We start from the raw sequence: 27,499 nt of genomic DNA on the forward strand, positions 1-27,499 counted from the left end.
ATAGTAATTTACAGCTTTGCAGGTGTAAGAGAGTGTAATAAGTAAACAGATTCTGATTTGCACAGGCCCTCTATTACACTGAATCTGAAGTATTTTTAACAGCGTATGAGACCTGCATACTTAAATTTCCAGTGAAGTCCTTTTCCATGATCAGTACCGTCTAAAGTAGTTTTTCAGTAAGTGTTCAATGTGGTGATGTAAATATCTACAATTTCTCTAGAAAGAAGGGAATTTCTTTGTGTCACTCTCTTTTTAGAGAGAGCTGTCTGCTCAGTTCCTGTGTCACTAGAGTTCCTGTGAAGAGTGTGTAACTGAGAGAGTGCAGTTAATCTATTCACACAACAGACTGATGGACAGGTTAATACTATTGTGCAATATTTATATATTGTGCTATAATCAGCACAAGTTCCTGAACATGGTTCTGCCAGAAGAAAAAATTTTTGATGCCTTGTTAAGTAGCATTTGCTACTCTCAGAATTTGGGGAAAAAAAAAAAAAATGTTCTGGATATATCAAGAGAAAAAGGCAGAAAGACAGGTAAGCAAAATAAAAAAGGCACTTTAAACTTCTTTTTCACCACCTTTCACCAGAAATTTGATTTTAAGTGTATTTCATTTTACAAGAATATTAGCTTTAGATTGGAGTTTAGCAGCTCGCATTAGAAGTCAGGAGTCAATGACTGACTCCTCCATGTTTGGGATGAGGAAAGACAGAGAGGATTGTTTCTTACACTTACATAGTCTTTCCTGGAGTTCTCTTGGTTCTGCGTAGCTGCTCATTCCTCAATATTAACGGTAAATACTGTTCCAGCCTTCAAAAAATATTGTCCAAATATCTGTTTCTGAGTACGTCATTAATTTTCAGGGACTTGCCAGCTATCCTGCACAGTAGGTGGGAAAAAATGTTGTGCTGCTTGGGTGTGATGCCAACAATAACTAGCAATTCACAGCTATGATTTCTCACCAAGTAATTATAACTTTTACTTTACTAGGAGAAAGAAAATAATACTAAGAATGAATATTTTAATAACATTTACCCATTACCAAATCATTCTTAAGTTTTCTTTGGGAAAAGGAGCTAGGAGCCTTTCTTATTGGCTGGAAATTTCCACTAACTTTCTTGGGAATTCCAGCCATGCTAAAAATACAGTATCTGTATACCTGTATGGCAAAGCTCATCTTCTTTTCCTAGTAGGATGCCTTCTCTATCCCACATAGACATCTCACAGTTGTATCATGGTGTTTATGAGGTTTTTGCCACAGGTTCCTTCCCAGTTCCATTCTGTAGAGTGCTTGGGCATTCCTGAAGGTAGGTCTTCCAATATTCAGTTAACCTCTTCCTGAAAATGTCACTGCTTCTTAGCATCATAGACATGTACTGTTAGCGTAATGTTGTTGGTCTCAATTTAGCATTGATACCTTTGTCTGGTCAAGAGAAATCTAGAGCAGGATCATGAGGAAAAGACTCCAACACCCATGGGGAAAAAGTGCTAGTCAGGTTTGTATAGTATTTCCTTTCCCTAGGTAACCGCAGTTTCATTTACTGCTTGACCATGTAATTAATTTGCAGTTCTTGTTATAAGAGGCCATTGTATTTTATTTCATTTTGGGGAGATACTGATCACTTCCAGATTTAATACCATTTCAGACTCATGTTAACTTGCAGGTCTACTACTATGTGTCATCCAGGCTCAGAATTTTCCCATCAATAGTAACTCAGTTTTTCTGGGATCTCAGCACACATTAGAAATGCAAAGCTTCCCAGTAATATCATGGAGGTGGGTTTTGTATTTTCCTGTAGATCCTTTCTAAGACATTACCTGTCCATGCACATAAGAGATCCAGTGTTGCAGGCACTTCCTCACTTCTGTATTCTATTCAGGCAATGTTTGTTCTTTTAAATTACAAGGTTCTTGGTACATGGTCTTCAGTCAAGATGGGTTTTTTAAGGTGCTTAAAGTTAAGCCCTGAAGCCTGCATTTTGCACCAGTTCAGTTTTCTAATGACCTAGATCAGTGGACAGCCATGCATTTGGGAAATTCAAGCCAATGCCCAAACACAGCCTTAGGAGTTTAAACTCCCATTTTTTAAAACTTTGCCCCCATTACTTACAGATTTTGACTAATGCAGAGGGACCACTCTGTGTCCTCCCTCTGTTAGATTGTGGAAAATATATAAAAGAGTTAAAGAAGATATAGGAAGGGATTGTGTGGTGGGGTTTGCATTTTGCCCTGATTTTTTGTTAATGCTAGGGATTGGGAATGGAAGCTGTTAGTGCCTCAAGGAAGAGAGGAGACAAAGATTACCAGCTGCAGAATTTATGGGATGAGTATGATCCTTTAGAGCATTTATGACAGAAGGTACTTTTGGCTGAAATGTTACTCACACTCCTAAAAGAGAAGCTGGGGCAACTGGAGGTGCAACCATAGGTCAAGTCCAACATCAGGGATGGATGCTGGGACATGATGGAGTAGGAGAAGATGACACAACTAACTGAAGAGGTGCAGATAACTTCTGATGATGCAGATAAGGAAAACAGAGCTTGGTGGAAAGGGACATCCAAAGAAACATGCAACAACAAGAAGGACTACCTAGAAGAGAAGTAGGATAACAGAAGACAGCTGCTACAGAAAAGAAAACGTGGAAGGTGGAATGGAAAGGAGAAAGAGAGGAAGACAGCGCTGGTGTAAGAAAATAAAGTATGGGTATGAAGGATAGCTGGGGATTAGAACCAAAGGGAGAAAATAGATGATACACATCTGTTTTGAGAGAGAAATACAGATGGCATGAAATGAGCTACAAACAAATGGAAGAACCCTCTTCATGCCCTCATGGGAAACAGGGGCAATTTTGTGTGACAGAGGCAGGTTTGTGTGATTGGTATTCCTCACTAAGAAAAATCAACAGGCTTGCCACCAGAACAGGCCCAGAGGACAAAAAAGCACACTGGTTTTTAGGCTCTGGGATGCATGGAAGTAGAGACAAATTGGCAAAAACACTTTATGGTGGGAAAAATAAAATTAGCATTGCTATGTTAGCACTAGGCCAGCCAGGTAGCATTCCGAGAGAAGCAAAGCAGGGGACCTCAGTGGCACTGCTGTCTTTTCTAGTGAAAGAGAGAGAAGTTATGACAACAAAAAGAAGTAGGCTACTGGGACGGTTTGGGGGTTCCAGCTTACGGAACTAAGTTGGTAATTCACAAGGAAAGTTTTTTACAAATAGATGCAGAGAGAAGGTAGAGAGACACTCATGTAATCTTCAGGTCTTGTTTTATTTCACAGCAACAGTGAAATTAGGTAAAGGGTAGCAAAAATGCAGTTAAAGGGTAGAAAGTTACTGCAAAACCAAAGAACGCCAAAAGGAATAAAGAGAAAATATTAATAATGAGTAGAGTCACAGTCAAGTGGGTGCTGCAGATAAAATCATGTAATCTAGCTAAAGAATTGAATGAAGTCAGAAAGAAACAATTGAAACAGGTAAAGATTGAAAGAAGTAAGGTAAAGGACCTCAAAAATAAATTGGAGGAATCTGAACAACTGATGCATTACATGAATTTAAGTATTACAGAGAAAAAAGAGGCATAATAGAGGAGGCAGATGAACTGCTAAATACCTGTTGAAGGGTATGAGTATTCAGAGAAGAAAGTAAGGTAAATGCACCAGGCAGGCATTGTACATGTTTAGATGCAGAATGCTGTAAAACAATGAGAAAAAGGAGCATGCATAGAAGACAGTAGATATTCAATCTGGGGAAGAAATTAAGAAAATTATTCTGTGAGCAGATCTTGAAGATCAGTTTTACATGTTGAGAGTGTTCCCTTTAACATTAGTGTAGAAATTATTTTACTAGGCATTGTGTTGGGGACATTAATTTCCCTGACACGACTTGGAGAGCAAATGCTATTGGTAATTGTAAGACCACCAGTAGTGTGTTGTGCTGACAAGAGGACAATGCAGCACATTTGGGGATGGATTTTATTTAGTATTTTCACTATTGAAAGTGCTATAAAATGCTGGAGGATGACCATGAGGTTTCGTGATGCCATAAAGTGAAGACGTACTGCCAATATCCAGCAGGATCAGACTATCGTATGAGAAACATTGGGTTACTTTGAGAATTACAATGCTAGCTAGAAATGGCTGAACGTTACAAGAAAAATGTACAAGTGTTTTTGAAATAAGCCAGGGATTCATTAATGGAAGACAATAGACACATTGAAAGATGTGCCTGTGCTAACCTAAGGCTGAGAAGAGTCAGGAAGACTAGCTGATCACGGGACCACCCCGTAGTGCAGAAGCTGAAGAAGGCACAAGCGGTTGTAGGACGTGTGAGGTGAGCTGTTTCTGAGAGAGGAGGAGGGAGGCGATCCTTGGCGCCCGCTGAGCAATTGCACTCACCTGTGCTCGGGGAAGCGAGCTGCCCTGAAACAGAGGAGGGACGCTTGACTGATGGGGAGTCAGAGACTCTGCTTTGTGAGAGAATTTAAAATCAGTTCTCAGGAAGAAGACTGAAAGGGAACACCATGATAAATACACCACGTGTTCAGATCAAACTGGGAGCGAGAAGAAATATCGTAGCCACCAGAAGCGGAAGGTTGTGGAACAGCCCTCCTACTGCAATAGTGCAGGCAAGACCCTAGCAGCTTTTAAGGTGGAGCTTAATGCATGGGAGCTGTCTGGCACGAAGGGGACTCGGTAACCCCGATGCTCCTGTCCCCCAGCAGTCAGCCAGGACCCCCAGCTCCACCTGCGGGTCCAGGAGCTCGGGGCAGGCGCAGGCTGGGACCCCAGGTCTGACGGCGGCCATGTTGCCGGCGGCCATGTTGCCGGCGGCCCCGGGCCCAGCCCAAGCGCGCAGAGCCTGGTGGGGCTGTCCGGACGGACTCCAGCCCTGCCGCCTTCCCTCACTGTCTCCAGTGATCGCCGGGGGCTGGCAGTGCTGTGGCTGTCACCGTCATGGCCCTGCTTGGGCCTGCAGGCCTGCACCCACCAGAAGGTTACTGCCTGGCCAGAGTGTGGGCTGCCTGCAGCTCCTGGCTCGTCCTGAAGTGGGCAACCCCACTCCGGCCACTCCATGGCAGTTCCCTTCCAACCTTAGGGGTACCTTCCTAGAACAAGGCAAACAGGAGGGTCGTGTAATCCAAGGACTGTTAAAGAGCCTGTGTTAGTATGGATCCAGGTCTTGAGATCCTAATAAAAATGATAATTGCTAAGTAATTATGCACTGGTTGTGCATGGTTGTCTGTAATGCACCGGTTGTAATTTCCTCAGTGGCTTCATGGCCTTTCTAAGGAGATCAATGTCTGCATACGTATCTTCTGGTTGGAGAAACAGCAGCCAGGTACTCAAAGGCCACCCAGCAAAGTTGGGGCAGAGACCGAAGCAGAACTGAGCTCCTCCTAAATCTGCTTGGGGTCTGGCCGACACCTGCTTAGAAAGACCTCAGAAAAACTGCATTTCTTATCGTGGCCTGAATACAGTGAGTAAAAACCAGGCCCATGGACTGTGCTAATGCTTTGCCCAGTATCTAAAATGCTAAATAACCTATCAGTGACATCAGATCTAAGTTTAAAAGATGCCCATTTTTGATGGCAATGCCTAGAATGGAAGAACAATAATAGTTGTGTTGGTTATAGCACTGAAAATATCTTTTAAAATGTTTAGAACCATCAGTCATTGCTCTAATGGCCAAATTGTCATGGATGGTCCAAGCAAAGGAAGCTAGTCCCTGTATTTGGTTGAAACTCTTTTGAATGCTCATTTGTCTTGCATTTTCATGAAGGCAACAGTTTTTCTTGTCTCTTCCACTCAGGGAATTAACTCTTTTCCAGCGCTGTATTGGAGGACTGTGAAACCCTGCATCCGATCCTGTGACTGGAAACAGGCATCTCTCCTGTTGAGTGACACAACATATCATCTGTCTTGCATGTGGTTAAAAGTAAGAGCTACATCCATTAATATGCTTGCTGATGCCAGGGATGCTTCCCTTGGAGTATGCTTCAGTGTTGGGGAGTACATCCCCTGAATTGCGTTTTTTAAAAAATCTGGTCACAACATATTGTACAAGGACTTAGTTGATTAAGTTTTCCATTTTTTTAATGGACTAAATATCAGATCCTTTGGTAATTTAAATGAGTGTAGCTTTTGGAATGGCTTTTGTCAGCTGAGAATCCATCTCTGTCTCTCCTAATAACATCTAATCTCAGTTCACTCTGGTATTCAAAATGATCCAAATAGATTATCTTGGAAGTTATTGCAAGGTGAATAGGCTCCTAACATACAGTTAATGCAAGTCAAATGCTGTACTTACCGAATTTTTCTGGCTGAGCTCGATACCTCTGAAAACCAACATTTATAATAGAAGTGTTGACAAAGCCTTTAAACAGGGAATTGTAATAGAGGTGTTAGACTAAATATATGAGGATGTATTTGAGAAGATTGAATAAAATTGTAGCTTTTCTCGAGATGAAAGTCAAATTCTGTAAAGAGAAAATCAAGGTCTTTGTACTGAAGTGTGGCATCCAGGGCAACTTTTTCCGAGGTATGTAATGCTTTACCTAGAACAGGCTTGGCTAAATCCTTCTATTTGCTTATGTGGTATAAAGTGAATTTAAAATAACTGGAGCAACCAGCAGAGGTTTTCCTGCTGCAAGGGAGTCCTCTGCCTGCAGAAACATCATGGCAATATGGAAGTATCTTGTGCATCGGTCATGTTTTCACCCTTGAAATAAATGAAAGCCATTTGCCATATGTGGACAGTGGAGCAGGCTAACACTGAGGTATGTTTGCTGAGGCTCTTCATTTGGTGGAAAAAATAAAAAGATCTACTTTTAAATACAGATCTCCTGGGATTAAGGAATTACAATCAGCTTTTTTTGCAGCCCTTTTCTCTGCCATCTCCAAATATAGACCAGCTAGAGTGGAAAATCTAACTCTTAGTGCAAATGTATTCAGTACACAAAATTGGTATGTGCCTATATATTGGTAGGTTAACCACTTTGCATGCTCTGCTGGGACTTTTAGACGTATGTACTCAGACAGCTATTTATGTGCTGGGATTTTTCACATAATTTAGGGGTACACAAGCTCATACTGCTAGTTTAAAAATGTAAATCCATTTATATAAACATGTGCAGCCAATACGGAATTCTGTACATGTGACAGCACTGAAACCATGAATGAACCAACTGAGATGAACAAAGTTAAGTCTGATAATGTATAAACTCAGCAGGACTATAGACAAAAAGCACCAGAGACTTTAAAACAAAAAAAGGAAATGTTTATGTTGGATGATCTTGAAAGTATATAACAATACCAGCAATGTCAGTTTCTTCATTCTATGGTCACCATGGACATCCCAAATTCCCTAGAAATATCCAGCCATGTGCCATTTTAAAACAAACTGACCCTCCCATAATTATTCCTTTTAACTATTAATATGTGTTCTTGAACAAACGCACACTTGCAGTTATATGCAGACAGATGTCTATGATCTATGCTTTCCCTTGTGCTAATGATTTAAAACAGAAATATTTAAATTTGACTGTCTCCTTTGTTAAAATATTTGCTACTTGAATATCTGAATGTTGTAGTTTTTAAGAAACTGCATGAAACTAAAACATCATGTAGCCACACTTGATGCCTGATGAACAAATATTGTGGCTTTTATCTACAAAGAATTTTTGTGATGTCACTGATAGGACATGACTTGTTTAGAACAAATTTGGGGAGTGGCCTTATAGTCCTCATTCTATTCATTAAAACTTCAAAAGAAACTAGGAGGCATTTGGGATGAATGACACTACAGGAGCAAGTTTACTCAGATGTCATTTACCCTCAGGTGCCATTTTGCTGGCATAGATGGTTTTTTGGATTATCACTACCTTGTAGCATGTAAATACTGAAATCGTAATTTGCACAAAAGTTTTTTTTTCTTGTAGGATTAACGTAAGAATAATATTAAAGATGGAGGAAGGAGTAGGTTATCTGATGTGCTCCTACTCCCTTGCATCTGGAAATTTCGTAGTTTTCATATACTGAAAGCATTTGTGGTGTGTTTTTTAAAAAGTGTAAGTGGTGGAAGAAGAGTCTGAATGAAGAAGTAAGACAGGGCACAGAGGAACCTAGGGAGAAAGCTAAGGTCCAGAAAGTCTAGTATGAAGCCCATTTGCTTGTTGAAATAACTGCTATTTGCAGCTGAGAATGCTCATCAAGTTCCAAATACTTGGCTGCGGTTCTCTTTCCATAAACATTGGAGTCACATCATACATGTCTACAAGGCTCAGCCACACCTCTTCTGCCTTTGCCTCAGAATCCCTGCCTCTAGTGGTGCAGCCAACACAACAGTCCAGAACACTCTCCTTATCATTCGTAATTCCTCCATTTAAAGTTTGTTTTGGGGCTGCAAGAGGCAAAGTCTTTCCCCTATCTCTCTCCAATTCAGTGTGGCTGACCTCTTTGGACATTGGCAGACCAGGTTTTTCTTATGTTTCATGATAGCCTGAGTTTAACCTATGTGTTGATAGAAATAGCTGGTGATGTTTTAACTTTCAAGAAGAGTTTGAAGCTTCAGGGGCTATCTCCACCCTGTTGACCTATTTAGCCTAAACAGATTGCCAAAGCTTTGGGGATGCCAAAGGTTGTGCTAGCTAGTTCTATTTGGGTCTCCCACCCAAACAAAAGGGTGGAGAATTCCAGATGCAGTGTGATTCAGGAAGGCCAAAAACCCTTCAAGACTCCATGAAAAATATTTATTTTTCATTTTTTAAGCCAATCCAGAAGAAACAGCACATCCTTTTTGCCTTTAACTCAGGCATGAGAGAAATTTGAACCACCACTGAAGGTGGAAATTCCGTGTACCTGATCTTATTGCTGTGTTTTTAAGCAGAACCACAATGGTTTTAGTGGAGTGTTTTGGTTAAAACAAAGGTCAGTCTACCGCTTGCACTGTTTTGGTTTGTTGCATTTAAACGTACATGGTAAAATGTAGTGACAGCTCTTTGCCTGTGTGTTGACAATGTATGTGCAAGTAGTGTTACTTGTAGTTACACTTGCATTTTAGGTGTAACATACATACAAAACTCAGCTTGTCACTGGTGCTAACTGACAGGCTTGGCCAAAATGGACTGCTCTTGTGCTTTCCCCGATATCCATTGGATGAATCCTAGGAAGCATTTCATTATGCCATAGATAACCTGACCAGGAGTGCAGCAAAAAACTCTCTCTAGAGCATAGTGGAGGCAGTAGCTATGTGTTACCTATTGGACGTTTTCTTTATTCAGATTTGCACTGGTTTTGGCTGGGATAGAGTTAAATTTCTTCATAGTAGCTAGTATGGGGCTATGTTTTGGATTTGTGATAAAAACAGTGTTGATAACACAGGGATGTTTTGGTTACTGCTGAAAGGTGCTTACACAGGGTCAAGGCCTTTTCTGCTTCTCAGACTGCCCTGCCAGCGAGTAGGCTTGGGGTGCACAAGAAGTTGGGACAGCTGACCCCAACTGACCAAAGAGATATCCCAGACCATAAGGCATCACGCTCAGCAAGAAAAGCTGGGGAGGTGGAGGTTGGCGGGGGCTGCCATTGCTCGGGAACTGTCTTTATCTCAACCCACGAGTTTTCTCACTTTTACCCTTCTGATTCTCCCACCCATCCCACCATGGGGGTGTGAGTGAGCAGCTGCATGGTGCTCAGCTGCCTACTGGGATTAAACCACCACAAGATTTGAACTGCCACATGAGCCCATTTGACTCTCTTCTGAATCCCTGGAAATCATAGTTCAGAATGTGGTTTGGGTACTTGTCATGAACGTGCATCTACAGTGCTTAATTGTTTCTGCTCTGCTGCACTCCTAACCAGTTTTATTCCAATAGTAGTGGAGAAAAAGAAAGATAAAGTGGATGAAATTCATCTGACTAAATATAAACATCTACAATAAAAATAATCACTTTTGGCTCCCTTTGTAGTCAATGGAGAGAAACAAACATTTGTGGAGTATGATTCATCTTGTTCCGAGGTAGGTGTCTAAACTCGTTTGGATGAATCATGTCCTAAAAATGCCTGATTCTCTACATAATGAGAGCTGCTGGTGACAACTTCAGGTGTAGGTTTCTTCACTTTAGAAACCCTTATCCAAAGGGAGATGAAGTGAATCTCACCTAAGGAGATTCTAAGAACAGATAAACTACCACCTAAGGCCAGACCATCTAGCTTAGTACCACCAAGGACTGATGCTTGAGACAACATACTTAAAGAATAATGCAAGACCCAGGCAAGTATTATCTTTCCTCGTTATACTCCCCCAGCTTCTGGTAGTCAGCAGATTCAAGTCTCCGTGTGCCAGAGGTTTCACCCCAGTCATTGTTTATTGTAGCTATTAGTGATGTCTTCTATGCATTTGTCTAGGCCAGTGGATTAATGTACCCCACTAACCCTCCCCACCATACTCTCCTCTGAGGCTTCAGCATTCTTGTCCAGGATTAAGAGTGTGGTACTATCTGTCCATGTATGGAAACTGTTTCAATCTAACCACTGATACTTTTCTCTGTATTTTCTCTATTTCTATTATATGCTCTGGGAACCAGAACTGCATGTTGTATTCAACACATATGTACTGCATGGATCATACTGATGTATTTTGTTCTCAATTACCTTCCTAATATTTCTTAATGTTCTAGATGTCTTTTTGATCACTACTGAGCATTACATTATTTCTGTAGGTAATTATTCACCATGTCTCCAGAACTGGTTTCCTTAACAGTGAGTATTAATAAATTAATGAACCGTAAGGTGCTTTTTCCTGTGTGCATTGCTTTACACTTGTCAATAGTAAACTTCAAAGTCCATTTTCTATCTTAGCCCTAGAATATTCTGAAATTCTGCTGCAATTCTTTACATTTATCTTGGTTATGGCTACTCTGGCTTATTTTATATGATCTGCAAGTATTGCAAGCATATTTGTTCATCCAGTTCCTGTGTAAATGTAAATCTGTTAAACAGAACAGATTTGGGAACAGATTAACATAGTACAACAGAGATACGCTCCTATAAAAAGTGATCTCTTTTAGCCTCAATCTTTGCTTTGTATATTTTAAGCAGTTGTTTATCCTATAACAGCTTAGTTTTTTTAAAGTTTCTTCGACAGAGGATCTCACCAAAATCTGTTAAATTTTGTAGTGAGTCTTTGCCAGTTAGAGATTAAAGGGGGTTTTCACCACAGAGAGAGAAAGTGAATTGTGAAATATTCATTGTATTAGCAGAGAACTGGGATATTAGGTAGTGGAGGAAAAGCACGGAAGATCATTTTATAATAAATAACAAAGGAATTCTGTGGAAAAGGGAAGGAATGGGAAACAAAAAGATAATTGCTTTCAACATACAATAAATTAGTTTAAATAGGTTGTGATCCTAGTATTTGGAAAGAGCAAGATTCAAAGGAGGAATCTTCCCTCTCTCTCTGTTTCCTGCCTGCTCCTTTAGAGTCTGCCTGCTTCTGATGTGAAGCTGTAGTGCACCATGCAAAGTATAAATATGGATTCCTTCAGAGGTTTGATGACATTTTGTTGGAAGACACAAACATGTTTCTTGCAGATTTGTGATCTGCAAGAATTCCGTGTGTGCCAGTACCTTGGGGACCATGCCATAGATCACAGTTCAAAATTGCCAGTTCACTCTATTTATTTACCTGGGTTAATAGTAACAAAAGAATATTGAACTGCAATTAAACTGAACTTGGAAAAGGATTTATGAAACCTTGTCAACTGTGTTATCCAACACAAAACCATTTGTGGGAGAACAAAGATAGTTCATTTAGAATATGTTGAAACCATAAATGAAATCACCTTACAAATATTTTTCTCCTTGAACAGATAACATCTGACAGACGGGAAAGCAATGCCTAACCCACTATTAACCATTACCAGGTTACCATTATAGTTAATTAGCAAGGCATTACCCATAATCCTCTGAAGACAATCGTTCTCTGGCTGTCACCCAGGCCTGCTGTAGTACAGGCTCACTGACTCCAGAAGGCTGAGAAGAATTTTTTTTCCTGCAAGAAGCATGTTGTGAAAGAAGCCTGGTGAAGGTGAAACACATGTTGTTACTTCAGCTTTAGGAGACCAATTTGATCACATTAGCTGGCAGCACTTCTGATGTTCACTTCAATGTCAGGGAAATTTCTGCATCAATTTTCAAAACATAACTCTATATATTAATTGCTTTTTCTCTTTGGCAGATGCCTAATTTTAACTATGAACTAATTTGAAACCTGTGCCCTTGTTGAGAGCTCATCAATAGGTCATGAAAACCAGGTCACACTTTGAAAAACTGCAAGTTTTTTTCACTCTATGAAGACAAGAGTTTAACGTGTTCATTAAAGATCTGGATGTTGGGGCAGAGCATACCCTCACGAAGTTTGCTGATTACATAAAACTTTGGGGAATGGCTGATACACCAGAGAGTCTTATTGCACTTCTCTACAAGGATGGCCTGACAGTAATGCCGAACATGTTTATGTGGGGGATGTGTGTTTCCTCTTTGGACTGTGCTGATATGACCCACTCTCTGACCTGGAAGATGCTGGCATTACTGTGGCAGCAGCCCATTCAACTGCTGAAATGAATGAAGTGCCATGCTTTAATCCATAATGACATATCTTGATCACTAAAAAGGAAACTCAGGGGCCTTCAAAGTGGTAGCTCCCAGGTAGCTGACTAGCATGCAGATGGACCATGCAATAAGCATGTCGCTGGACTGTCAGACCTCTATCACACACAACTTGAGAACAGTCCAGCAAGTATCAACACTGACCACTTCAGACAGTAAAGGAACATAAATAGGGGTTGCTAAGTTTCTGTTCCTTACAGGATTTCTGACTCATGGCAATAAGCTATTTCTGATGCACATCCTGGTATTTAAGCCCACATATTTTCAAGGACTTTTGAAAAGAATTCTTGCTTTTCCATTCCTTTCATACTTTTGACCCTTACTTTTATTTTAACAATATTCTAGCTGGTGATGCCAGAAGAAGTGAAGATTGGAAAGAAAAACATATGTCATTACTCAGCAGTCCCATTGCTCAATGAGGCTGCATTCTCCATAACCCGCATTCAGTGCTTTGCTCGCTGAAACACCGGTGTGCAGATTGCATAGCCCAGAACCCATGTTGCATTATAGGATCTGTGTCAGGGGTATTGGAAAAGAAGACCTCATGTGACAGTCACTGCACAGGGCATGGTGGCTTAGCGCTTCCATTTGTGGAGCAAAATTTATTAAACAGAGAGTATATATATACATGGGCTCATTCACCTGGTTTTCTTGCCATCCTATCTGCCAGTGTCTAGAGGCAACAGAAGGACCAAGGTTTCATGGTTTTACTGGTGACAAAGGACCCCTCTGTGAATTTTGTTGTTGGGCTGCTGAGACAAGAGTCACTTGGCACTCTGCACTGGTTCATGGGTCAGGAATAGTGAGGGACAAAAACGGAGCATGTGAGAGAAGACTGCCCCAGTAAACTAAGTAGCCTTGGACAGATGTTGTGCATAAGCTCACCTGGGGTTCAGAATTTAGATACCTCTTCACCAAAGCACACTGAGAGGCTTCATCTGGAGAGCAGGGCCTACACAAAATGTACTGACAAAGGCATTTCTCACAGAATTTGTCTGTGGGTGCCACCTTGACTATAAAGCTAGAGCATAAAGACACCCTCCCCATCCTCCTCTCTATAATAATCTAATAGTGTGAGCCTTCGGCCTGGAGGTGTAGGAAATCTGGACTCAGGCCATCTTCATCTTGAGGACATGCAGATTCAGATCTCCTGCTAGAGTGCCTTAATCCTTGGCTGTGGGGAAGCATAGGGAAGTGATCTTAGTCCATTTTGTCAAAGTAGATGCAAAAAAACCCAGCCAAGATTCACTAGGCCAGAAAAAGAGGGGGATCTGGGCAATTTCCTGAAGGAGGGGAGTCCTGCACTCCTGATCTTTACTTTCAGAGAACTGTTCCTGTATATTATATCAAGAAGTCACTGGATGAAATGAACTGAATTGAAAAAAACCCAAAACAAACCCTTTTCAGGGGCCTAAGTCTTTTTGGATCTAACCATAGGTCCTTTCATTGCTAACTTTTATGGTGCTATATCGCTTTGATGACCCTGTTGTGAATTCCATTCGTTTTACTGTAGCAAGCATGGTGGCCTGTTACTATAACTTTCCTTCTGAGAACAATGACATGACTGTAAGCTGCGCATGTACATGCAGAATGCATGGCACACATTTTAACCTCACGTCCCAGAGCAGAGGTATTATTCTTACTTTGGCTTGCTTAGTAAGTTCACTAACAGGCGGGAGAAGAATAATGGAATCCTGGAGATCTGGCTCATGAGATACAGCTGTGTGCCGTGAGTAAAGCCCCCTTTGGAGATATCATTTGGGGCCAATTTCTTTATTTTGTAGTCAGGCAAAGCTCCCATTGACGTCAATGGGAATTTTCCTTCCATAAAAAATGGGGACTCAGGTTTGGCCCTGATTTTTTTGTCAGCTTGGGCCACTTCAGATAGTGCCAGTATTCTGAACGCCCACTGGTGGGCAGAAAGCTTTTGTAATGTACTTAAGATACCCTCAGGCTGGCATAAAAAGGTAAAAATAAGGAAAAACAACACATCGACCAGCCTTTTTTCAGTATTCCCAAATGTAACTTGTATGAATAGTTGGACCCCCTCAGATGCATAAGGATAGCAGGTATTTTGAATTTAATCTTTCAAAAATGCTTTTCAAATCAGACATCTGGTAATAGCTTGTAAATAGAAGTGTTAATAAAAATGCATCGTATACAGGGATATTCACAATGTGAACCGCTTACTCCACCCCAAGCTTAGGAAAAGTAAATGTTATCCATTTTCACATAATTTTTTAGCCAAAGTCTTTTAAGCATATAACTTTACAGTTTTCATAAAAAGGGCATAAAAATGAAAAATGTGTTTTGCAATGAATCTGCCACTGATATGAGTGTTCAATTAAATGGACCGTGCAAGAAAAGAGGAAAGATTTGCTACTGGGATATTGCCAATGGTATCCTTTGACACTTCTATGGTCTCATGTGTTCCTGATCAAGCAGCACAGAGCACTGGAAAATCCCAAACCAATAAGCTTGAAACCAGAGCAGTCTGCATGCATTTGATATGCAGTCAGAAGAGGCTGATTTGAAATGATTGGCACTGAACTATGGCCTTTCTATTAACTTACCTTAAAACATTTTTGCCCTTTTGTTGACAGAGAACTTCACCAACTCTATTTATACCCTGGAAAACTGCATGTTTCTGCTCAGACAACAGATTCAAAGTGTGTTTTTACTAGTGGCAGCCATTTGGAATTCTTTCCTACCACACCGTATCCCATTTCACTTTAAATCTTCTCTTCTGGACACATAGAAGATTCATACTTTTGTAAAATCTAGTTACCAAATCTGGTAATTTATCATTGACATTACCTTACCCAGTGAAATATGTAACTGGTTTTAGTCCAGTTCCTAAATTTGTGTATTTTGTTCCCATCACAGAAATTTCAGTGTTCCTGATGCAATTCGGTATGGTTCCCACTGTAAGATCCAGGTTGCCATGCATGCTGTACTGCAGGTGCAGAGACAAGAGTGTCAACTCTGCTGTCTTGTCCTTTCTCTCCAGCTCCAACCCTTTCTTCTGTGACCTCAGGATGCCTGTCCTTCTGTGCACCTGGTTTGAGGATAGATGAACGTAAGTGCTGGTAGTTGATCCATCTTGGCCATCGTTTAAACCCTTAGTAGCTGATGGATGCCAAGACTGTCATGGGTCATAGAATTGCCTCCCACCTTTGTGGTGCAGGTTTCTAGGAGTGAGGAAGGGAAGTTCCAGGGAAGAAAAGACAGGATATCTTCTGGTGCCAGAAAGCCTGCCTGCAACCTCACCTGGGAACCAATGTTGGGTTCCCATGGCTTCTCTACCTGTGATCTTTTGGTTTTGGTGCAACCTCCTGAGCACCAGATACTGAGAGCGCCATTGATTTGGGGAGACAACTCCTCTGCTGTTCCCTCATTGGGACAGCAAGCACTCATTCTGACTGATGAAATAAAAGGAAACCCCATGAAAAGGGTGCATAAATGTTTCCATCATCTACTCTGTCACACACTCATACACACAGAAAGATGCATTTAGAGCATAGTAGGAGCTCTTAACAAAGAAAGTGTGAAAAACAGAATGTCACAGAGACAATTTTTCCTTGTAAAGCTAAAAAGCAGAAGCGCATCATGAATATATTTGCATTCTTGCCACTCACTGGCTTACCTGCCATAAAGCTGAGGTCTTCCTTTTCCAGTGCTGCAAATCTGGCACCACTTATAATGCTTAAATTTTCTTAAAGAAAAATAAGAAAGAGAGAAAAAGAATTATTTTGTTGTGGCCAAGGAATGTGCAAACTACTGGAAGAAGAATTTTTTAACTGCTTAACACAACATAACAGAGAGGTTATGCCAGTCTTCAGGATTAAAAAAAAACCTCATGAGGAATTCTGCTTCTTACTTGCTCTCTCATGTAATTGCATTCTCATCTGTGCAGATGCCATTTAGTTCTAAGTATAAAACTACTATCAGATTTATTTTTCATATGCAAGAAATCCTATTTCCATCAGTTCAAGATTCATCTGCTATGACTGTTTTTGTTTTCTTGTGCATGAGGAAAGATACATAGCTCATTTGTCAAACAAATGACATGTAAAGGACCTGTCACTACTCTTCCAAACACGTCCAATTCAGATATATCTTGGTCTTTCTTGGTGAAGAACACAGTTGTTCAAGCTCTGGCTCTCTTTATGGCAACTCACTCAATTTCCATCTTTGGCTGCATTGACCACTGCATCCCCAGCTGGCACATTGACTCCCTGCCCTGCATACGGACAGTTGATTCCCACAGTAGAGAAAATGGGACAGATCTCAATCTCGGGGACAAGTGCCATGGCAGACCTTGTGATTGCTAGATGTGTTTCCTCCTCAGAACAGGACAACCTTGTCGATGCTCCTCCTGGGAAAAGTCTCTGCCCTGCGCTAACCTCTGTATCATTATCATACTGGGAGAGTATTAATTGTCTTATGTCAAAACTGGGAAGTATTCTAACAATTACATTTAACAGATGATCCTGGGAAAATGTTCACACTGATGTCCTGACTGTAACCTTTTTACTAGCATAAACATAGTCCAAAATATCTGAAATCCACCCGATTAAACCTGGAACACTAAGGAGTAAGCTTGAATTGGTTTGCATGGGAAGCACACGTTTTAGTGTGTTATGAGTTCTCATTGGTCTTTCTGACTTAAATTGAAGTCTCACTGAATATTGCCATTTAATGGTAATTTGGGAACAGAGGAAGAATGCTGAAGACAAGTAAGCACACCATTAAGAAATAAACTCAAGCCTTTGAAAATGTCAAATAAACGTATCTATGTAACTTTTAAAACAAATGATGGACATCTCTCTAGACTGCTGAAATAACATTATCCCTCCATTTTTTTCCATAACATTATTCCCTTGTCTAACCAGGAATAATTCAGTGCAGCTGAAATTCAGGAGCTGAAATGAAATGCAACTGGGACTAATCCCAGTAAAGTTACTTGCCTCATGCCAGCCAATGACTTCAGTACAATGAGTCATTTTAATTGCATCGTGAGTGTCCAAAACACCTTCTGTTTCATTGACCTCTTGGAAAAGTGAAGGCTTCTAGTTGGGATAAGTCCTTTTCATTTCTCTCTTTGTTACAGTGTGTGTATGTTTGTCTATGAGATGTATGGAGGACTACAAATAACTGAATCATCCAACTCCAGACAAAATTAACAGTGGTGTTCAGAACAAAGCAAGATGACTGGCAAACATACAACCCTTTATAATTCCCTTTCAGTCTAAGTGGGAAAATAAACAGAGATGTCATTAAAATCTAAAAGAAAAACTAGTTATGTTTTGCATATTGCTACATGGACACCTTCAGAAATGAAAACTTGGCATTCTCACATTTGTTGAAGCAAAGAGAAAATACAAATCTGTACTTGCAACTGTATTATTTTTTCCTTAATTATTTCAGACCTTTCATCTATTGTATCATGAACTTCTTTACAGAGAAAAACAAACAATCCAATAATATAATTTGTGCAGTTTCATGGCTCTAATTTCCTTTCTTGTGAAGTGGTCAAAAAGAGTGTGTTTATTCTATTTTGGTTACAGAGCATTTTGGCAAAAACTTAATTTTGGAATAATTTCCTTGACATTTGACTTACCAGCACAAAGGAGAATGAAGGAGAAAGAGGAATTTCCATCTGGAATCTTTCCATTTGGTGCTACCACTTATTCTGTGACAATCAGCAGCTATTCAAAACCTTCCTCAGATATAAGCAGTGAATGATATTTGCATGTTAATACATATTTTATTTTATTTCATTTTGTTTATTACAAACAGAGTGGTTTGTTTACATGCAAGTTTGAGGTAACAGTTCACAGTGATTTTAAGAAGTGTTGTTTGATAAATAATCTAAACCTCTTCCTAATCTGCATGAGACCTAGGCTTTAGGAAATGAAAAGAACTTGAGGAGGTCACCTATTCTGAAGAAGATCTTTGCAGGCTCAGGGCAAAAGTGTTCCTGGAATTCCTTCTCAGCAGAAGATAATGTTTCAGGGAATCATCACTGGGGAAAAGCCATGCATGGTACGTTGATACACAAAATTCCTGCACAATACCTCTGCATCCCATTAAATCCCAAATTAGCCCAGTATAATTTGTGCGATGTACAGGCTTGAGTAAGCCTCTGCGCAGTTAAAATAGATTTATAGAGCAGTGTTTTCTTTACTTGTCAGGAGAGTTGTTGAAGAAAGTACCCCATAATAGCAGGAAGTGGGAATAAAGTGGGAATGTGGTTGCATGTAAGGATAGAAACCCCTAGTAAACACTGTACTCTGAGATTGAAAGACTACGGTCCTGTTATTAAGCCCTTTAAAGTTAACAGGAGCAGTTCTGACCACGAGAATGAGTGCGATTCACATATGGACTTGGGCTCCGTGAACAAGTTTGCATAAAACAAGAGCAAACCTGAAACCTTGCAAAAAAAACTTGAACTGAACCAAGCCTTTTCCTGAGGGTTAGAAAAAATTTGATTAATTGTTTAATTTTCACATTCCTCATCTTTTCCATTTTCAGCTGGGAGAAAAAGTGGACAAGAGAGTATTCTGCGGTATTTTTACTGGCCTGACTGAAGCTGAAGAGGTATTAGAGGTAACCTCATGAGAAAGTTTGACCTTGCAAGATTTCCGACTGATTTCCAGAGCCAAAAGATTCAGATACATTTGGATAGACTTTGAACAAACATCCAAACTTCTGCATGCTTGTCTGAACTGAAGATCCAAATGTTTTGATACACCCTCCTTCCTCTCCTTGATGAATGCACATGTATATTGTGTGCGTATTTACATGTGTTATTTGCGAAACTTGGGAAAATACGTGTACATTTAGGCTCTTGTCAGAGAGGTTTCTGGGCTGAAGTGCTAATTCATTACTGGAAATAAAAGTTGATATAAAACATAAGTGCTAAGTACTCCAGAAAGTACATTATGAAAAATAGTTGAGCTATATGCAGTCTTCAGTCTCATTAGGAAGTGAGAAAGAGATGGCATGGAAAAAATTAACTTGTCAACATAGCCATATATAATTTTCAAAGAGCACAATGTGAACACAAGATGTTGCACTGACCATTCAAATAAATCAGAAAGCTGTGAATTGTTTCAGAGATTTATTGATTTAATTACCGATCATAACACAATGTGTTTGTTCTAAAGTAATCCCATAAAAAAGGAAAAACATGATGTATTTATGCAGCTCTTGGACAGAAAAGCAGATCCTTTGAAACCGGTGAGTTATGGACTGCATGTAAATCATGCATTTACTATGCAAACCTTTTAAAGTTTCTGTAGAGAAGAGCAGCATCAACAGGGCATGTTAAATGTTAGAGATTCCAATGGAGATCTTTTTGACCTCAGAGTAGCTGAAGATTTCTCTATGATTTTAGTCATCACAGAAACCTGAAACAGCAAAGGAGCACACTAACCAGGAAGATGATTTAGCATGGGAAAATCATTGGCGCTTTTCAGCTTTACACACAGACAGCACCTGAAAATAACTACCCTGCAAAACTCGTACTGAGGCGGAGGGAGCCTCAAGGAAATTACCTGATGCTCCTATCTGAATATTTGCCAGCATTTCAATATTTAAACACCCTGATCAGAAAAACTCATTAGAGTTAAGCACAAGCTAAAGTCTCCTGAGGCAGTTCACATGCTGAAGGTTATGCATGTGCTTAAGTAAGTGCTGCCCTGGGGCAGGTCTGTGTAGATATGGAAGCCAGTATACTGGAGCAGTACTGGGAGACAGGGGCAAACCAACAGACATATAATTATGGATAAGGAGCAAAAGAAGCAAATAGCCACAACATAGTGGAAGAGAAGTCACAATGATTAAATTCACTGTCTTATGATGGATCCCTTTGTCTAAGGCAGATTTTCCTCCTCAGGACATGCTGCTGAAAAACCTTGGTTCAGTTATCCAAAGAACCCACAAGGCACATGAGAGGTCTTTTTGCCGTAACAGCACAACACAATTTATACATATATTTAAACAATAATTGTAATCCAGAAATTTCAAAGGTTTTGATTTTCAGGGACTTGGTTCATCCAGAATGGGACCAGAGTAAGCTGTGTGTGCTTACTGTGAGCAGTCAGGGTACAAGGCCCAGTGAAATGGGAAGTGAAGTGAGTGAATTAAACTTAGCGTTTTAGACTAAAAAGTATCACCTCCTATAAGGGATGGGGAACAAACTTACCAAAGCCACAAGGATTCCTGTCTACCTGACTTTTGGTCCATGTTCTACGTGCAGGGAGATGAAATTAAACATAAATGAATGTGATTTCTTTGGGACAAAATGTAATTTTCCAGGCTGTCCACTGGAAAAATTAACCTCTAAACTAAATCTCTGGGATTTAATTCAGGCCTGATTTTTATTGGTCCTTAAGGAATAAAAGTTAGTAACATCTAAAATAGTGTAACCTACATCTCCCTCAGAGCTGGAATAAACAGAAATTTTAATGATCTATAAAGTTTTATGAGTGACTGAACTTTAGTCACCAGTGTTTCAGTGGGATTTCTAGAAACATCAAAAGAATAAAAAATCCAAATATAACACCATTCCACTTTGGTGGCTAAGAGTTAATAAAGTTAAAACCTCTTCCATACTCTGTCATTTAACTCCATATCATAACTCTCGTTACACTAAGGTTCATTGCCAAGAATTCAAAGTAGTAGAAGCAGCAAATGAAAAATGGCCAGAAAGACCACAGTTTTGTTAGGCAAAACAGTTCAGGTACAAGATTTTGGCTGCTGTGAAAGAAGGGGAGGTGGCCAAAACTACTTGAGTATAACAGCCTCCCCATATTCTGCAATTATATAACAATGAGTCTAGTCATTAATATCCATTAGCTGTCTCAAAGTCCTGAGCAATCCAGTGCTATAACCCCTCCCGGACTGCATCAAGCCAACAGCCTAAAGAGGTTCCCAAGACCTAAGCAAGCAGAATAATAATGATAGCTGGGAATAAACACCTTTGTTCAGTAAAATTAATCACTGCAATGCTAGTCTGTGACCAGGTCATTACCTTAAAGGCAGGTCCTGATTGTGGCAGCTGAGCAACCTTAATGGAAAACCTCATATGCAGAGGACATGAAGCAGCTCTTTCGTAACATGTAACTAGGCCAAGGGAGCAAGACCTTATGAGTGACAAGGTGAGCTGGAACTGGCCACCATGTCGCTAGTGTAAGCAGGAATACTACTATGGCTATAGGCTACTGCCAGTATCTTGGGGTGACATTCACTGACTGGCAGAAGGAGAAATGAGAAGAGAAAGAGGATAACTGTGTAAGGCAGAGAAAGCAGATGAAGAAGCAGGGCAAGCCAAGACTAACACAGCACTGCCCCAGAAACTGAGCTTCCCTTGCTAGGAAGAGATGCAGTTATACGGAAAGCCTCACTCTGTAGTTGGGCGTAGGCAATGCTAACCACCCACAGCCTCTGCTGCAGCCATTAGTAGTCTTGAGGTCTCCAAGACGTACCTGCAGAGCTGGGGGGAGGAAGTTGTCTATTTTCTATAAGGTCCCTAACTTGCTACAGATTTCCATGGGAGGTTAGGCATCTAAACATTAAGTTAGGCACCTGATACCTTGCATGGACTTGGCCCCCTATCCTTACAAACATAAGGTGATTTGGATTCCTTACTAACAATTCCAAAGAGAGATTTCTCACAGTCACTACTGCCGCTTCTATAAGGAGCAAGGGTTCCCGTGTAGTGTCCAGGTCGGAGGCAGATAGCAAAGGATACAATTCCTGTCCGTGTCGGTCACAGTGGTTGAACTCAGTGGGAGTAAGATGAAAGGATAAGACAAGTATAAAGTGAACAGGGCTTAGCAGTTATGCTGAAATCACAGCTTTGCATGTGCTTGGCCAGTGCAGAAGGGGAGTTACGGAATTTATTTCTCTGTCCCCAGACAGAGAAGCCTGCAGGGGAGGTTAAATTAAGAATTCTCCATAGTAGTTTTCCTTATGCATAGGGGACAGGCAGATGAAAGCATAGAGGTGGCTGAGGAAGAAGCAGACATGGTGATCAAGGCTGTCATCTTTGTCAGATCACAGGCAGGAGCTGACAGTTTGATAGGCCAATATATTTGACATATAGGGTGAGGCTAAATGTGAAAGATCTTAAAGGCAAAGATAAGATGCTTGTGTTCGACAATGCGAAGCCACTGGAAGGACACAAGGAGAGTGGTGATGCAGCCAAAGCAACGAGCCAGGAACATGGTTCTAATAGTGTTTTGAATGGAAGTGAAGGCAGCAGTAGTGCTGGAACATGGCTGGAGACCAGATTATTACAGGCGAAGTGCAAAATGACGGGATCCTGCTATGAGCCTTAGCTGGCTGCTGAGAGAAAGGATGAATCTGTGAGCTATTATGTAGGAGGAGGCAAATAGGCTTGGATCATACAGTGACTGAAAGAGGGAGCAGAATCATAAATGTTCCTGATCACGGGCTGGAGGAAGTGTGAGGTTAAGAGCAGTGGAAAAATTGGGAAAGATGGACAGAAAATTTAGTTTTAGCCATTACTGATTGTCAGAGATGTGGAAGTGAAGTGTTAGAATGAGAATTACATAGAGAAAAAGATAGTGAGAGATACAGGAATCATCTGCAGAGATAAATTTTTAGGAGAAGGGCACCTACAAATGGGATAGAGCTAAGATCTTTAAAGAAATCTTTCTGCCTCTCTGGCTCTCTTCAGATGTCCAGGCAGCTGGAAAAGTCATGGGCATCACCAATAGCAATTCTTCCTTTATTTGCTTATTAAAAGCATAATTTTCTTAATTTTGCTATGTTTTTCTCACTTCTACAATAGCTTGTGCACTGGGTGCACAGCCAATTGACTCAGCTCCAGATATTCCAGGTATTCCAGATACTGATAGGGGTTACTGGCAATGCTGGATACAATAGAGCTTGTGAGTTTTATGAAAAAGGACAATACTTTCAGTGCAGTGACAAGACCCATCCCAAAATGTGACAATCTACTGGATGCACAATGGGTCCCGTCTTCTATGGATTCGATATAAAATAGTGTGGATATATGACAAGGCCCTGGGTATTCTTAAAGCAGCTTTATGTGGCTGCTTTGTTTTTCACAGTGAGATAATCCTGTGCTTTTCTATCTGGTGAGAAATGAGAGTCCTGATGGGAGTTACCAGACTGACAGACCAGGAAATACTTGATGAACATGTCATTCTTATCAAAGCCACCAGCTTTGCAGCCAGGTTGGATTAAGTCCCATCAGCATGCCATGGTTCAGCTTTTCTGTACTCCCCACCCTCCCACCCCTCCCGCCCCATCATTCTTGTTGATGGACATGACGCCCTCCTTGCCAGCCTCAAGAGGAGAGGGGCAATAAGGGCTCCTGTGCACTTTTTTTGCTCAGTCCTTTAATCCCAGAATGGGAGACTTGGTCTGTGATGCGAGATGCCAGGATGAGCTGGCCTTCAAACTTGCTCCACGACGCATCTCATGACAAGTTTTTACTCCATCAAAGAGTATCAACAACATTCTCACAGATTTCTGCTGAGAAACTGAGGCCAAAAGCCAAGGAAACTATTTGAAGAGATGGTAGTGATTCCTTTTTCCTAGTAGATTTCTAGCCAATGTCTAAAAACCAGGGTGATGACTGAAGTGCTGAGAGTAATAAACAGAACATCTTACCAATCGTTTTGGCTTAAGAGAAAAAGAAAAGCAGCAAGTCTTTGTATACTTGAAATAATTATTAACGTTTTTATTAGGAAGAGACCAAACTTGTTCAGCTTCTTTTATAGTAAACATGTCTGGTGGTGTGGAGGGAAAGGAGGGAAAATCACGCATACTTTTCGTACAGTCTGGTTGGATAGCTGGCAAGTGCACCTGTAGGGCATATGTGAATGTATAAACCCACACATGTTCACTTAAAAGGACACCGTCAGCTTGCTTCAGAGCTTTTGTTTGCTCTTTAATCTGCATTATTTTAATACCCTCTTAGAAGCTTAAAACACATTATTTATTTCCCTATTGATTTCCTTCTTCTCTTTTCCCTTGTCAAACCCTTTCTGTGCGTGTTTGTTTTGCTTTGTTTTGAGTGGAGATAAAATGAACACAGCTGGTCTTATTTAACAGCCCAAACAACTGCAATTTGTACCACACTTTATCAGGCCAGTGTGAGCAAGGGCGAGAGCATCAGTGGACAGCGAGTTGAGTGGACATGCTGTGGGAGTGCCGCTTCGTGGTGCCATGCTTAGACTGGCCTTTAATGGGACACCAAGGCAACGCAGTTCCTGTTTTGGTCACCTGGGGCTGGGAGAGAGGACAGACACATTGAAAAGGTTCAGTTCCTGTAAAAATGCGAGTAGCCACTTGCTGTCCCTTCTTGAACAAAATGGATGAATTAAAAAACCACAGTGGCCTTCCTCTTAGTCTGTGCAGTCAGGTTAACACCTCTCTGACAATGCAGTAAGACCTGGTGTTAGTGTAACTAAGTGTGAGAACCTCTATTTTCAATTGTTACTGACTGCTATTTTCAATTCTTACTGCTGTTACGAGCATGGGTCTGTTTGCCATGACACAGAGCTCCATGAAGAGCCCTGGGGACAGAGGCTGCCAGTCCTCGCCGTCCCCTCGGGGTGCTGCAGGCAGCAGACACACCAGGAGAAGCAGCCTGGTGGGAGACAGCCAGAGAAAGCCCCTTGCTCCTTGCAGGGGAAGAGGGGTGCCAAGAGGAGCTTGCCAGAAAAGCAGGGATGGTAGGGAGCCGTTCTGAGTACTGGGCTTTCCAGGTAGATTGAAGTGGAGAGAGAGGAGAAGTGGGTGAAGGGGAGCTTCCTCGTCAATCCACTGTGCCATAGCTCTGCTGTGGGACCTCCAGCTACCTTGGGACATTTAGCTGTGGTCACTGCTCGCTCGGCCATTGCCTTTAAGATCTGTTCCAGAACAGATTAGTTTAGCTGCTGACTCTCATTTTTAGATATTAGATCAAGTGAGGAGGCTAGAGGGAAAGCAACAGACGTCCAAGGATCAAATAATGTTTCTCTCTTCAGCTTTGCAGGCTTTGTCAAAATCTAATAACCCCTCTTTAAAGTTCCATGTGGATGAAAGGATTTTGTGATTTCACCAAAGTTTCACTCGAAAGGAAGGAGCATGGCCTTTGACAGCTTGCTTAACACTGAATGAAAGCAAGTGGGACTGGCACTGCCACTGTGCTGTTGTTTCTTCTTCCTGATGGTGCAGTGGGACCAGCTTGCAAATGAACCCTTGCAAACTGAAAGTAAGGGAAGGCCTTATTAAGCAAAGCACGAGGCTAAAACATACAAAATAAGCTGCACAAGAGCTCCAAATCTGGTGTTTCAACCATTTTTGAGAATTCACAGGATTGCTGTCCTTTGGAATGTGACTCTCCAAAGGTTGCCACAAAAGAGCAGAATCTGATCTCAGCAATAGCCATGGCTACAAAAGCAGTACGAAATAACAGGGTGAAAAGACAAATTCACACCCAGCCCATTACTGGATTAAGCGTTTTACATTCCCACACAGTGTTCAGCTATTCTCCAGTACTTCTGGTGTCATAGAAACATAAGACACCAAGGCAAAGAAAACACCCCAAAATGCCAAGGTGAAAAGCCACCCTCGCATGGAGATCAGATGTGGCTACTTCTTCCTCTGAGGCTGAGCAGCTCCGGACAGGGCTTTCCCACCTGGGCTGGTGGGATGCCATTTCAGGGCTTCCTTCTGCCATCTTCTGCCTCTTTGCAGTATTGCGAGCTGGGGAACAAAAGCTTCAGCCTCCTGCACAGGTCTTTGGTCGGTGGCAGGAGGACCTGGGCTTTTGCCCAAGGGCAGAAGATCTGATTATAGTTATACACCGGGAAACAACTGAAAATAACTTGTTTACAATAGTAATTATGCCTTATTGAAATGGTGCTCTGAAGTGCTTATAGGCATCCCTGCCTGAGATCTGGTGTCTGAGCACATGCATGAAGACAGAGACTAGCAGACGTAGGTAAGCGACCATTTTTTCCCTGAGGATTTTTCACCTTGACCTTGTGTTGCTAGCTGTCCCCCCTCCTCTTGAGGAAGGACCTTTGTCCACCCCGACGAGGTAAGGTGCCCAGCATCTCTGCAAGGAAGTCTATAGGTTGCATCCTTCAAGACAACCGAGAGGGCAAAGACAGAAGCAAGAAACCATCTACTTCACAGGGTTAGTAGATGGCTGCGTGGTCCCATGGGTGCTCAGGTGTTTTGCTTCCTCCTAACAAAAATGCGTCCAGTGACCGTGTAACTTTACCATGTGTGTCTCAGGAGATTGTTGTCTGACGGGCCTGGCTTACAGTTGTCCCTTTAATTTGCTCTGACCAGCTAACTGTGTACCGAATGCTGCCTTATGCCTGGTTTTTAGATAGGGATTGTCTCCTTGGGCTACTGTAGGAGAATTATACCCAGTAATGGTTATCATCCCCGATCAGTTGTGATGGAGTAGACTGTGAGGGACCCTCCTTTGCCCCTCTTTCTTTTAAACTTCCAGACTGAAGGATAACACTCATTCAGTAAGGTGGAAGGCTACTAAATGGACACCTCCCAAAGAGGACAGAGTTTTGTGTGTGTGTGTGTGTGTGTGTGAGACCTATGTCCCTTCTGAAGGGGGTCCCACTCGGCTTTTGTCACCGATGCATTTAGTCTTAGCCAAGCAGCTTTCTGAATATGCCTGCCCCCACCTCAGTACACAGTAGTCCCTGTCATTGCTGGGTCGGGTATGAATATTTGAAAATATTTTGCGTACGTAAATGTGGCATTATTTCCTTCCAGCTGTATCCATCCACCATGCTGCCAGCTATCTCACAGCAGT

The 27,499-nt window shown here is 41.3% G+C and overlaps 1 long non-coding RNA gene across 1 annotated transcript; it reads left to right on the forward strand.

The window, feature by feature from the left end:
- Positions 1-18,199: 18,199 nt before the first annotated feature.
- LOC128135670 (uncharacterized) lies at positions 18,200-19,776 on the forward strand. The gene is made up of 2 exons (XR_008233198.1): positions 18,200-18,711; positions 19,201-19,776. It is a non-coding gene; the product is annotated as an uncharacterized LOC128135670 (long non-coding RNA).
- Positions 19,777-27,499: the final 7,723 nt, after the last annotated feature.

This window comes from Harpia harpyja, chromosome 23 (genome assembly GCF_026419915.1).
Source record: "Harpia harpyja isolate bHarHar1 chromosome 23, bHarHar1 primary haplotype, whole genome shotgun sequence".
NCBI classification, from domain to species: Eukaryota; Metazoa; Chordata; class Aves; order Accipitriformes; family Accipitridae; genus Harpia; species Harpia harpyja.